Raw genomic sequence first — 14,525 nt, forward strand, 5'->3', positions numbered from 1 at the left:
CCACTATTATTATCCCCCTTTTTAAAAACAAATGTAGTCACTTACAAACTCCTGCCCTCCTCCCTCACTCAGCAGAATGTGCTCTTGGCACCCACACACCAGGCCTGGGATTTCTATATTAAAAACATTGGGCACCACCTGTAGAAATGACCAGGCTAGTTAAGGATAAAACAATTATATTGTACGTATTATAAGGGGAAAACTCATGAAACAGGAAATGAGAGATCCAAGTACAGCAATGTCCCATGGGGAAAAGGTACAGAGAGTCCTCACATGGAGGTGTACACATTTTTACCTGGGTCTCAGCAAAGTCATGCCTTAACTAAGACCCAGCTCTTAAAGATTATTGGTTAAAAAGTTTTTTACCCATCAATCCATGATTTCACTAGCCCTGGACAGTTGGCTATGTTTTGAGTGCCAGGCTTGATTTTCCTCTCAAGGGAGTCTTAAGTCCAATCAGAGAGCTATTCGTTATTGCCAAAGGCATGCCATTACTTCATCTTTAGGTTTTAGTGTCCTGCTGGTCATTCTTGTGGTTCACAGATTTCATAGCTGGGTAGGACTGTTGGTTTCATTCTTCCTTTGGAAGCTTGCACGATAACTTCTGGTACAATAAATGTATCAGGGATGAGGCTTTCATATCACCTCCAGCTTAGGGGCCTCTGCAAGGCATTGTGCGTTCAGCAACAGAGACTTACTTTCCCCTCCTGGTGCAATCAAAGTCAATGTCAATAACTTGTCATGATTTGGGAGTCTCTTAAACAATTTGACCATCAACTCAAAAGGGATCTTCTCATATCTGGTGTTAGGGTCTTTGTTAGATGATCTTTGCCTCTTGGGTGGTGATATGTCAGCCCAGATGGACACAGTATTATGTGTAATCTAGTTTTTTGTTTTGTTTTGTTATTAGATAGAGTGTTAGTAGTATTATTCTTTATAATTTCTCAACACATCCCTACTATTCTTCTTCTATTTCTATAGAGGGGGAAATAGCTGAGACATTTTATAATCTATTCCCATATATTGTACTTAAACAGTTCTTTCTAACAGTTACCTGAATCTTCCATCTCATATAGGTGCTTAAGCAGAAGCTCACAAAGTCTGTTTATACCCTTTTCTTTATGAACGTAAGTTTGGATTCATATTTTTCTTGTACGTATCCCTTCATTTGACCATTTCTCTCATGAATGCATCTTCCATTCTGGTGACTATACATATAGGGCTTTTACTATATAATATGACGGCTCCTACCAAATTTCTTACATGCAAATATAGCTTTAGAACAATGGAATTAAATTGTTTGGCTGAAGATTTTAAGTACCATAATGAATTGCATAATGAAAGCTTTCCTTTTATTTGTTTTCCAGTCAAAGTTCCACACTTGGCAGAACTGGATAAAAATCATACTAATTTAGGATATTCCTTTAGTAGGCACAGTTTTTGTTTTTTGATACATGGTTTCTCTGTGTAACAATCCTAGCTGTCCTGGAACTAGCTCTTGTAGCCCAAGCTGGTCTCAAACTCACAGAGATCCACCTGTCTTCCTCTACTTCCCAAGTGCTGTGATTGAAAGTGTACACCACCATCAGCACTCTAGTAAGTACACTTCTAATTCCTTCCTTAACTAATAAACACTTATGTTGAAATTAGAATACTGTTACTTCATTTTTTTTCCAATGAGGATGATTTTATTTTCCATTTTTTTAACTTAAAGCTGTTTTGGACTTAACATATCCACTTCAAAATCATTCAAACATATGGCATTGTTCTGTCTAGTATCTAACATAAACTCTTAGATTATTGTCCATTCTAAAAGTCCACTTTCTCCCCCAAAACTCTCTTGAGAACTAAGGTCAACAAAAAGGAGTCTCCCCAGCTACTGTCATTCTGTACTTCATGACTCTTATATAGCAATTTATTGCTGCCAATTAACACATCTTCTTGGGCTCGAAGGATGGCTCACTGAGTAAAACTGCTTTGCACCAATACTGGAGACCTGAAATGGATTCTTACAACCCACATGACAGAAGGAAAGAACTAATCTCTGGAAGTTACCACACATATGTACACATATATGCCAAGTTAATAAGTTAAAATACATTCTTTCCAGATGAACATCTCCATAGCTTCTAGAATGACGAGCTGTTATCCTAACACATGAAAGCATTCTATTTCACAACTAACAAAAATGTGCACACATTTCCAGGAGCCTTTGAGAGGTAATGGTCGTACTGTGCTGACTATTCAAAGGAAGGATTCAAGAAGAGACATTTAATGCCCTGTGAGAGTGTGCAGGCACTTGCTGTGTGTTAAGAAAGGAATTCCGGATGAACCAGGACATCTGTCTCTCAGCAGCAAGTAGTTGTGAGACATCACAGTTTCATTTCAAGTAGAATTATACTTTCTTTTATATTTCAAATGTCTTTTTTGAAAATTATAGAATTGAAGTTATAAAAATCTAGAAGGTTCATTAGTCTACTGTGATAGAATAATTCAACGATATTAACCTTGCAGTAACCAAACATTGCAGAGTTCATGAGCATCACTAGATTCTCTATTCTGCACTATTCTTTTTTTCTCCATTGATTTTTTTAAATGGTAATGACTCTTGGAAAATTACAGCTCTCTTTAAACAACAGGCCAGTTTAGCAAGCTCATCCATTATTGGCTCATCTTCATACTTAGATACTGTGGTCATTTTCACTCCTGTGAAAAGCTTTGTATAAGCAGTAAAGTCATCCCTGGAACAGCTAAAGCAGAATCAGTAATGAATTTCTACCCAATTACAGGGCAATTCATCCAATTCTAGTCCCAAAGGAAAACATAACCTATATGCAAACTGGTTATAGCAAAAACAGTATTCGTATTACGCAAATGAATGTTGCATATTCATATACTTATATTCTTGTATCTTGCCATCCAACTACTACACAAGTATTAAACTGTTGGTTCTCTGTTTTATGCAAAAATAAATTCAATCCCAGTTGGACAAGTCCTTGTGCTGCTATAGAACTTATACTTTATTTCACACATTAATTTTAGCTCTGTAAAGAGCACCATGGCTGATGTTCTGCCTAATGAACATGTAGCTATGTTACTTTCTACATATTTGGGTTTATATCCTCAGGTCATTGTCGCTTTCAGCCATGAAATTCTTTCAGTAGTTGTCTGCAGCCTAGAGCTGGTCAAAGTACTTAAAGTAAGTCTCTGCTTAATGGTTGGCACCAAAGGTGCACCTATGCTATCCCCTGCAAAGTCAGGTGAACAGAACACAGGAGAGAAGGTGAGATGATGAGCTGCAGTACTTCATGGTGGAGTACTTCAGTGAGATGCTATCTTCTGGATAGGACAATGCTATTGGAATCAGGAGCACACAGTAATTGTGATTACCTGTAGAGGGCATGGGAAATAGAGAAAGAAGGAAGGAAATAAAGGAGGAAAAGAGAAAGAGAGGCAGGTTAGGAAAGAGAGAAAGGAATTGAATTAAGAGATGGACAGAGGATGAAATGGTGGGATGGAGGAACATGAAGATTCTGGGGCCTCAGTTGAGTCATTCAGTATGTGTGGGAGGGAGATGAAGGAGGGTAATGGAGATGGATGTAACCATAGTGTAATTTATATAAGAATGATGCTGTCAATTTTTAAAGCAACAAGAATGTATAAAACTGTCCTAAAGTACTAAATCTCTAATGAATGCTGCCACTGAAAAGCAAAAACTAATAAACATGGCCATGACACAAGAAGAAAAGGTATTACAGAATCATATAAAATATATAAGGCCTTCTGCTCTTTAAAATATACTACACATTATGCAACTAAATTTACATTATAAAACAAATTATAATTAGACTTTATGTGATTTTTTTATTTAATCAAATATATTAGTAAATTTAAATGTTAGACATTGAGAAAATGTTGTTTGTGAGGCAAGTAGTTGAAATACATTAGATGAATGAGATCATTGCAGGCAAAATCCATTACCCTTCTCTCAACTTTCCCTCCTCTGACACTGGAAGGTTTTTTCTTATTGATCTGTATCACTTAAGTACTGGATTCAGTTATTCTTAGCATATATGATCCTCGTCCACACATGCCTACCCAGAAAACCCTTTCAGCTCACTGCCGTTGATCATTGGGAAGCTTCTTAAATTCTATCTAAATTTATTCAGCTTGAATTCTTTTTTTTACAATAGCCACAGCTTAGGTCTGAATAAAAATATTTTTGAAAGATAAAATCACAGTGTCTTATCCAGTGCTGTATTGCTGTAAAAGGACACCATGACCAAGGTAACTCTTATAAAAGAGCTCATGAAGCCTTAGTATTCTTCAGGCTTTTTCCATTTCTAGATGCTGTTTGAGAACTCCATAAAACTGCTGACTCATTAATTATTTTATTTTAAAACTGTCTACTGATGACATAATAGGCGCTATTAGAAGTACTGATAATTAGTACCAAAGAAAATTGACTTACGATCATGTGTAACATAATATTACATATACAGTATGTAGTGTACAAATGAGAGTTTATATAACATCTTATTCCTTATCATTTTAAAACCTCTTGGAGTGGTTGATCCCTGTTGCCATCCTTTAATCTATAAACCCAAGCCCATACTTATCATTTTTGATATTATCTTTTGTTTGATCGAGAACTTAAAGCCATCAGAAAATATATAGAGATGAAAAAAATGAAGAAGAGAATGAAGGGTCTTCATATGCAGTGGTTAATGAGCATGTCAGAGGGGACAGAAGTGGGGAAAACTCATGTCAGCCACTTTTCTTCAAGAAGCCCACAGCCATGCTCTCTGGTGTCTCTTGGCTTTCCTTTTCAGGACCTCTCTTTCTCTTTATTCATTGTTCTTAAACATATATTAAAATATTTCTACTAAACTCCAAATCCAATTCATAAAATAGGGGCCATGATCTTTTTGTAGTTTCTGGAGTTAGCCTTAGGAGGGAGGGAGGGATGGAAACTGTCATCATTTATATTATGGAAAGTATCAATGGGAAATGACAAGTAGGCCAAGAGAATGAAGCAGATTATGACAAGATATGGCACAGAAGCAGAGATATAATCCACATTCTCAGAGAACAGCCTGAGGAAAAGGAAGACACAGGGCTACAGAGAACAGGCCATATTAGGGAAGATTCACTGTAAGCAGGAAGGATTAATGAAAAAGAAAAATCTGACTGAAGCTGGAAGAAAAAAAAAGGGGGAGACAATACCAAACAGAGTACCTGTGCACAATGATTAATGGTAGGGACTGACTACCTATGTAGTCAGAAGATAGGCCATGAGTGAAATCATGTAGAAAGAATAACTATGCTGCTATTACAGATGTGGAGGCACAATTCCAATTTTAACCCCGAAAAGTTCCCAAAAGGTTAATTAAATATTTCTTTGCCCAAATTTTATGTTTTAGAAGTTTCTAACAGGACATCATTGCTTTACAATTGACAATCAAAATCATTCTTAATTCCTCTATGAGGTTAGAAGAGTTTTAAGTTTAGTCTATTATTTTATATAGGAAAATGTATAATTTGTCTCTGTGAATATTATCAGAAAAGGAGTGACCTTCCTCGTCCCATTTTTAACATGGCTTATCTTTTGTTCAACATATGCACAGTTTACACAATTTGATGTTGCATTCATGTGCATGCCTGGTGAAAGATAGTTCTCAGAATGTCTGACAGTATTTCTTGTAAGCATTAGACATGATAGAGAAGAGTGCTGGTGGAGCAAAAGACTTTGAAATGTCATTTTGGATCAGTGCACAGCGTGATTCAAGGTTGTACAGATGGAAGAGCCTAAGGAGCTATTAAGTATGTGTGAGTGTCAATATTTTAAATTGCAATGTGAATCCAAACTGGCCGCTTCTTTTCCAGCCAATTGATGTGTTTACCTCAGCTTTTCCCATGAGATATTTTTATGTTAGTTGACAAGTAGGATTAATTAATAGGTCTCCCACCAACTTGAATTTAATTATTTGGTACAAGAGTCATCATGTAGATCCGTTACCATAATTTGATAATTGAGTGACACCTCTCATACATGTTTACAAGGTTCAGACAAGTAAGAACTAGTCTAAGTCACAAAAACATAACACAGAAACATAAATATTATAGCCATAAACAATCAACTTAAAATGACATGGCAAGCAGAAAATGTAAGGACGAATGGCTTCAATTAATATACTGACATGATCTGATGTGATTCCAAATTTCTGAAATTATTTAAGGATGTATATTAATATATTTGTATATTTGCATTTTACTGGGGGCATGTGAAATTATTTTATGATTACTATCTTTCTACCTAACAACTTTGCAGTTACAGTGGTTCATCTTTTCTATAGGAACCTGGTAGGTTGCCAGCATATAGAAATCCATAATTACTCTTCTTGTATTTTTTAGACAGAGTCTTATGTAGCCCAGATTGAGTAAAATTCACTTCATCATTACCTATGGCATTTACCTTCTGATCTTTTTGTTTTTAGCTTCCCAGTGCTAATAGTGTGGGTGTGCACTGCTACTTCTGATTTTATGTGGCACTGGATTGAACCTAAATGTTGGTGCATGCTAGGCAAGCACTCTACCAACACAACTACATTCTCATTTTCATAACAATAATTTTCCTATTTTAACTATGAACAATAATTTCCAGTTTCAGAAAGTACCTTCTTGACATTTGATAATTTTAGCTTAAATTCTCTGTTAATATTAGAATTATATTTTCTTAGCATTTATTTTGCCTTCTACAAATGAGTCTATTGTTTCAAACGGGTTCTAGAATTAGTGTGTGTGTGTGTGTGTGTGTGTGTGTGTGTGTGTGTTTCTTGACTGCATGTATATATGTTCAACACAGGCATGTCTGGTGCCCTTGGATGTCAAAAGAGGACATTGAATTCCCTAAAATTGGGGTTATAAATAATTTGGGGCCATCATGTAGGCATCAGAAATTAAACAGGTTCTATACAAGAGCAGTCAGTGGTTTTAAACACCAGTCTTCCCCTAGAGCCCCCGTTTTATTCTTAACACATTGTCTTTTCGAATCATTTCAGTTTTTGATATGTCCTGAATAAAACACAAGACTGAGACTTTCTTTGGATTCTCCTTCATATGAACTAACTTCCTTCATGCTTGTTGCTAATATAATTGATCTCAAAGTTACTATTTTGTTATAACTCTTACAGAAAACATTTTATCATATCTATTTTCTATGATATGACTTTCTTGTGCTTCATTTGCAATTCTTCTTTGAGGCATAAAAAGTTCTATGCCTTTTCTCCTACAGTGCTTTCTCTGTTAATGCTATGAACCCTGTTGTCTACTTGCCTTCAGCTGATTGGTCTGTCAGTTTTATTGTAATACTTTACCTCTCACGTTTGCTAAACAACCATCCACAAAGTAGTTCTTCTTTCTCTCCTAAGCCCTTTAAGTATCCAAAATGTCACCATTTCTACTTTATCAGAGCAAACAATTGCTTAGAGTTCTTCCAAGTTCACCCCACTTTTGCTTGTGGATATAGATTTAGTATGAAAATTCACCAAATGCAAGCTGATGCCATTCCCTGGCTCATTTGTTTTTAATTTAGAAGAAGCAAATATCTTCATGACTAGTAGGCTTTTAAAGATGACCTTGGAAAAACTGTTTCCTGGATGCTTACATTTAAAAATATTTCCCTGTCAAGATAACACAAAGACCATGTGACCTAGATATAAAACACACTTCCATATAGTTGACTTTCCTTTTTGTAGTGGTTATTTGTATAAAGTTAAATAAATATTGAATTTAATAAAACTAAATCAGTTCCCCCAGAAGAAATATAGGATTAAGTTTCTGTGAGACTTCAGTCAGAATATTTTCATTAACTAATTAATCCATAACCTTGTTTTACATGCATTTCTCCTGAAGGATGCTTATTCAATAAATGTGTTTTATTGATCAGCATTGAACTCATGGCCAGCAGCGCTATCACTCCTCACTGAAATACATTTATCTACCACACATTTTTTTCCTCGCAAGGCACGTACGTGTTAACCTTCTTACAGCTAGGAATATTGATCTATCGCACCACAAAACTTGGGGGTCTTCCTAAAAAGAAAACCCACGAACAAAAAGCAAACAACTCACAAGCCTGCAACTAGCCACAAAACATGCTTAGAGTATGGAACCAAAGGGAGAAGACCAAGCATTGGTTTGTCCAGTGTCATCTGGGAAAGTAAATGCTGAAGGATGCAAGTGTCCCAAGGCTTGGACATTTGTGTGTCCTCGGGAATGCTGACATAGCAAAGATAGTACTATTTTTCACTTACAAACTGCATTTAATTAATAGGCATGTTTGCAAATTCAGAAATTGTAATGAATGGACTGATGATAACTGTTGCATGGAGTCACTTGTTGGTTCCTGGCTGCTAGGAAGCTCAGATCCAAAATAATCACACAGAAACTACATTATTTAAATCACTGCTTGGCCCATTAGCTCTAGCTTATTATTGGCTAACTCTTACATACTAATTTAACCCATCTTCATTAATGTGTGTATCACCACATGGCAGTGGCTTACTCAGTAAAGTTTCATCTGGCTCCAGCAGGGCTACATGGCTTCTCCTTAACTCCACCTTCTCTCTCCCGGCATTCAGTTTAGTTTAGTTTTCCCAGCCTAACTAAGTTTTGCCCTATCAACAGGCCAAGGCAATTTTCTTTATTAATTAACCAATCATATTCACAGCATACAGAGGGGAATCCCATATCAAATAACTGGCTCACATCTTTCCCTGACTTTCTTTGAAATACTTTGTTTTTGATTTGCTTTGATGTTATTGTTGAGAGTTTTGATGCCAGCCTAATCCTCCTGTTCAAGGAAGCTATGTGAACTTCTTCTTGAGGTCATGAAGGATTTGTTGCTTTTGTATTTTAAAGTCTGACAATTACATTAGACTGTGTGCATTGTGCAGGCTCGCTTTTCTATGAATTCCCACAATTCCTTTTAATACACAAGTCCAGGTTTTCTTTAGTTTCTGAATCATAATTACAAATTCTATGTCCCCACGAGAGCCTTCATTTTAGTTTGTGGTCAGGGGAGTCTAAGAGACTCCCCAAATAATATAGGCTATTACTATCACTCTTGATTGCTTTCCAGAGTTTGAGCATACGATCCTAATGCTGAGGACAACAGAGCCCTCAGACACAGGGCTTAGAGGAATGATGTTGGAAGTGACCTGGATTCCTCCTCCTTGACAACCTCCTTGACAATCAGCTCTCATTGGAGAAAGTGGTGAATTACAGTCAACTAGATAATGGATTAGTAATATTTGATGACTGAAATCTAGTAGTAAGTTTTTAAAGGAAATCGGATAACCTTGAGTTTGGCATATACATGTTCAAGAGAGTAATAATAGAATAAAGTGTCCCCTTTTCTCTCTTCCAATTTGTTTTAGTTTGAAGTCTGTTTTTTGTTTGTTTGTTTTTGTTTGGTTTGTTTTTGTTTCTTCAGATATTAGAAGAGTGATTCCTGCTTGCTTCCTGGTCCAATCTGATTGGAGGACTTTTATTCTGGCAGAGAGGGTTTGTTTACATCCCATTGTAGCAGAAGAATCAAGGTGAAAGGGAGTTAAAACAACTAGCCTCGTTACATAGGTAACAGCAGAGCGAAATGAATGCATGCATGCTTTTATTACTTTCTTCTCTTTCATACAGTTCAGGACCCAAATCTGGAGAATGGTACCCAGCACACACACCATGGACTGAGTCACCCCATACTAATTAATATGATCAAGGCAATATCCCATAGGCACACCTGCAGCCGAACTTGATCTACACAATCACTAATTGAGACTCTTCTCCAGATGATTCTAGATTGTGTCAAATTGACAATTAAAAATAACCGTAACCCAGCCAGACTCTCTTGAAATCCACCCTGGCCTCTTTGACTCTTAGTACCATAAAATGGTCCTTAGTTGTCTCATTAAAGATAAACCATTGGCAAGAGCTTCCTGAAAAGGATGGAGGTTGAGATTCAGGGATTAGGTGATCTTTCCATTTTCTGTAATTTCTTCAGTTTCTCCCCTCAGTGTCATAAAGTTTTTATCATACAAATATTTCACTTGCTTGGCTGTCTTTTTGACCCAGCTATGATTTCAAGTTATATATTAAGTAGGAATGAAGAGAGTGGACAACGTTGTCTTCTTTCTGATTTAAGCAGAATTGCTTTGCATTTCTCTCCATTTAAGTTGGTGTTGGCTATGGGATTGTTGCAAACTGCCTTTATTATGTTGAGATATATACTTTGTATCCCTAATTATTCCATGACTTTTAACATGAAGGAGTGTTGGATTTTATCAATGACTTTGTCCTGCATCTAATGAGATGATCATATGATTTTTATCTTTCAGTTTGTTTATATGGTGGTTTATATTTATCAACTTAACTATGTTGCATCCTTTGCATCTCTGGAATGAAGCCAACTTGATCCTGGTGAATATTCTTTCTGATGTGCTTTGGGATTTAGTTTGCAAGTATTTTTTGAGTATTTTTGCATTTAATTTCATAGGGGGGATTGGTCGGTAATCTCTGTGTGGTTTATGTGGTTTGAATGTCAGGGCAACTATAACCTAATAAAACAAATTGGGCAGTGTTTCTTCTGTTTCTAGTTTGTGGATTGATTTAAGGGGAGTTGTCTTTAAATTTTCTTTGAAAGTCTTGTAGAATTATGCTCTAAAATTATCTGTTCCTGGGTTGTCTTTTGGTCCTTTTTAATTAAATTAAAAGTCCTTTTAATTATTGTCATTGTTTGTGTTCTTATGGTATTTTGTGGTTTAATAATTGTGGCTTCATATTACTTTAGCCAAGGAAGGTTTTTTTTTTTTTTTATTTTTCCTCAGTAGATATACATTATTTCAGAAAGCCACAGTTTGTCAAGATACAGAAAACAATCGACTGGCCTGTCCCAGGCTCAATTGATATATGTACAAAATAAACTCTATACAAAAGACTCCAGGAACATTATGGAAAGGGGGAATTGAAAGATTGTAAAGGCCAGAAAACCTGGGCAACTCAACACTAACTGATATGCCAATGTAAATGAGGAAATTCTTACATTTTTGTTATTCCATACTAAGTAGTCAGCCATAAAAACATATAAATCCAAGTAACACCAAATGCACTCAGTAGGTTGTGTTTGCATACATATATATATATGTATATATATATGTGTGTGTATAAACATGTATATATGTATGCAAATACTTAATGGTAATAATAAAAATTAAAGGAGAAGCCATCATGAATTTGAGATGTAGTACAGTGGGGACACTATAGAAATTTGAGTAGGAACAGGAGGGGGCAGTAATAGTGCAAATATAGTACACATGTTAGTAATTCTCAGAAAAAAAGAGTGAAAACAGTATATCTCAAATTCAGAAATATTTCCAATACTCTCAGAAGAACTTGATACATTCAATGTGACTATTCTTTCTCCTTTCCATTTTTATACATCTTCCAAATTATAATTTCATTCCTGTAATGCCAGCAAAGATTAAAATAATGTCCACTTCCTGATAATTATTACAGACTTTGATAATAATCTACTTACCCAGTCCTGCATGTTACTCAAACTCTATGTTTTTATTTGTTTTATTTTAATAAATACGTTGCTATTTCTATATATTAACTGGATGAAATTTTGCTTAATATATTGAATTATTCAGAGCTGGGTGGTGGTGGTGCATGCCTTTAATCCCAGCACTCAGGAGGCAGAGGCAGGTGGATCTCTCTGAGTTCGAGGCCAGCCTGGTCTACAGAGTACCAGGACAGTCAGGAATGTTGAAAAACAAAAATAAAATAAAATAAATCATTCAATTATTTAGAACAATAGGATTGTAGTTTGTTCTCTATAATATCTGTTCCAATAAAAATTTCAAGAGTTTTGTTATTTTTAATTTTGTGGCCTTAGATAAGAATGACCTTGAACACCTCATCCTGAGGGCTCCACCTCCCATCTGCTGAGTTTATAGGTCTGTGCCACTAGGCCTGATTTTCCATAGCTCCTTAACTCGAGAGTTAACTTTGTTTAATTTTGTGTTTAATTATAAATAAATTGTGAAGTTAGACTTCATCCTATTCAAATCTAATATGGAAGCTGTGTCCCAACTTTTGATTTTCCTTGAAGGGAATTGTCAGTGAGTAAATTTCATGCACTGTTCACATGGCCTCAGAAATGTTGGTATATTTAGATAAGTCAGAGGGATGGTGCCCAGACAAATACATTTTAATTTAATGGTTTGACATTTTGGGGTTTAAAAAAAGGTCCCAACCTAGGTAATAAAGTTACATGATACATAACCCACAGATTTAAACTGTGCATTTGAAATCCTTTTCTGTCCAGAAATGGTTCTTAAAATGCTAAGCAACAACTATGGGTGCTTTGTCCTTTAGTTCTGCCCAGTCCAACATAATGGGATGGAGGTCTGTTTAGCATTAGCCACGCTTACAGCTTCATTTTCAGGCACATGGCACATCTATGTTGCCTATAAGCAAGTTGTAGCACTCTGTTCACAAACCCCATTTAAATTCTCTGTAGCCAGACAGCCCAAAAGTTCATGCTAGCAACACTGGCCCAGGAAGCTGCCTTTTTAAAACCACATGTTTTTATTTGTTTTACTACTGCTGAATCAGGAAAATGTCTCTTAAAGAAGCCATTGTTAAGCCATGCTTAACTCTGCTCTTTTGTATCTATAATTCCTTTCCAAGCTTTTTCAGGCTTAGCATGGATACAGTCGACCATGTTGGTGTGCCAATTTGTTGTAGGAGGTTTTTTTCCCACCTGATCCCACAATAAATGCACAGAAACTATATTATGGTATTCACAGCATACAGAGGGGACTCCCACATCACCTACTAATTTGCTATATTTTTATTGTGTGTATGGTAGTTATTTGTCACTGTGCATTGAGCCTTCCTTGCTTGTATGTACATTTCACAAAAGAAGGGATTCAAGATTATATTCAGGGCTAATCCAATAGGCAGGCTTTCTAAAATAATGTGCATTGTTAGTGAACTAAACTAAACATGCCCTATGGTGGCTGTTTCTTTGTTATTCATACTAACAATGTGTGTGTGTTTAACCCTTTTCACTATATCCTTAGAAGTTATTGTTAAGTTTTAACTTCTTGGATGATAGTTATGCTCTACAGGGTCAAGTTGCCTCTAGACGTGGCTTTGATTTATGTGAGTACTAATTACATTAGGGACTTTTCAGATCTGGAAATTTGTGTGTCTTGGGAAATGAATCCTCAGACCTTCAGATCATTTTAATTGAATTATTTGAATTTTAATTTTTGACTTATTTAATTTCTTGAGTTTCATAAGTAGTCCAGGTCTGATCCTTGTCAGACATGGGTTGTAAATATTTTCTCTATTCTAGTATATGTGCTGCTGAAGCAAGTGCTTTCTTATATTCTAAAGCATTTAGAATTTTTCTTATATTCTATATAAGAAAATATTTCTTATATTCTATATTGTGTCTCTCTTTTCTTATATCATTAGCTCTTTGAGAATTTACTATGTGTTTTGCTCATATTAGCCTTCACCTCCACCTTCTCCCATATCCCTTTCTTCCCTACCCACCCTACTTCATGTCCTTTCATTGTTTTCCTCATCAAGTACAGTTGACACAGCTGAAATGTTCTTAGATATGTTTCCTTCTTGTAAAGAGTGATCAACTCATCAGGAGCCATATCCTTAAAGTAAAATGATTCTTTCTATACCAGCATCTATAGACTGTCAATAGTTCTTGAACTATGGGATGGACTTTGTGCCCACTTCCCATTTCCATACTGGACTCTTTGTCTGGCTTGAGCTTACAAAAGTCTTGTGCATGCTGTTTTAACTGTTATGTATTTACATGTGCTTGGAGGAAAAAAAAACAGTTTCCCTGATGTTGCCTATCACCCCTGGTTCTTATAGTCTTTCTACTTCCACATTGATCTCTGAGCCTTGAAAGGGAGGGGTTATAATATAAATGTTATAATTGGCAATTCTCTGCACCTCGAACAGATGTGGGTCTCTGTGTCATCAATAGCAAAAGCAAGTTTCTCTGATAAGGGATAGGAGATACATTAATGTCTGGGAATAATGATAAGTCATTAGACATTAATTTATTAATATGTCCAATTAGCAGAATAATCACAGTAGGTTCTCACCTAGGGCCTATAATTTTCTAGCCACAGGTTCTTGACCATGATATCAATGACACTTGTGGATTAACTTGTGAAGTGGCTCTTAACCCAATTAAATTGTGGTTGGTTATTCCCATTATATCCCTGCCACTGTTGTGCCAGTGGGCAAGACTTCCTAGGCCAGTCATTGCTCTAGGTCCCAAGGTTCAGAACTGGAGAAGAGTGATTTTCCCCAATGTATTACCTTTCAGCACAGTGACAGCTAAATAGAAGGGATGAAGTTTCCAGATCAGTACCAGCTTGATTCCTTTTTTACATGCTATGACTCAAATAAGTTGTGTCCTCATT

The sequence above is a fragment of the Arvicola amphibius genome, chromosome 7, assembly GCF_903992535.2.
Source record: "Arvicola amphibius chromosome 7, mArvAmp1.2, whole genome shotgun sequence".
NCBI lineage: Eukaryota > Metazoa > Chordata > Mammalia > Rodentia > Cricetidae > Arvicola > Arvicola amphibius.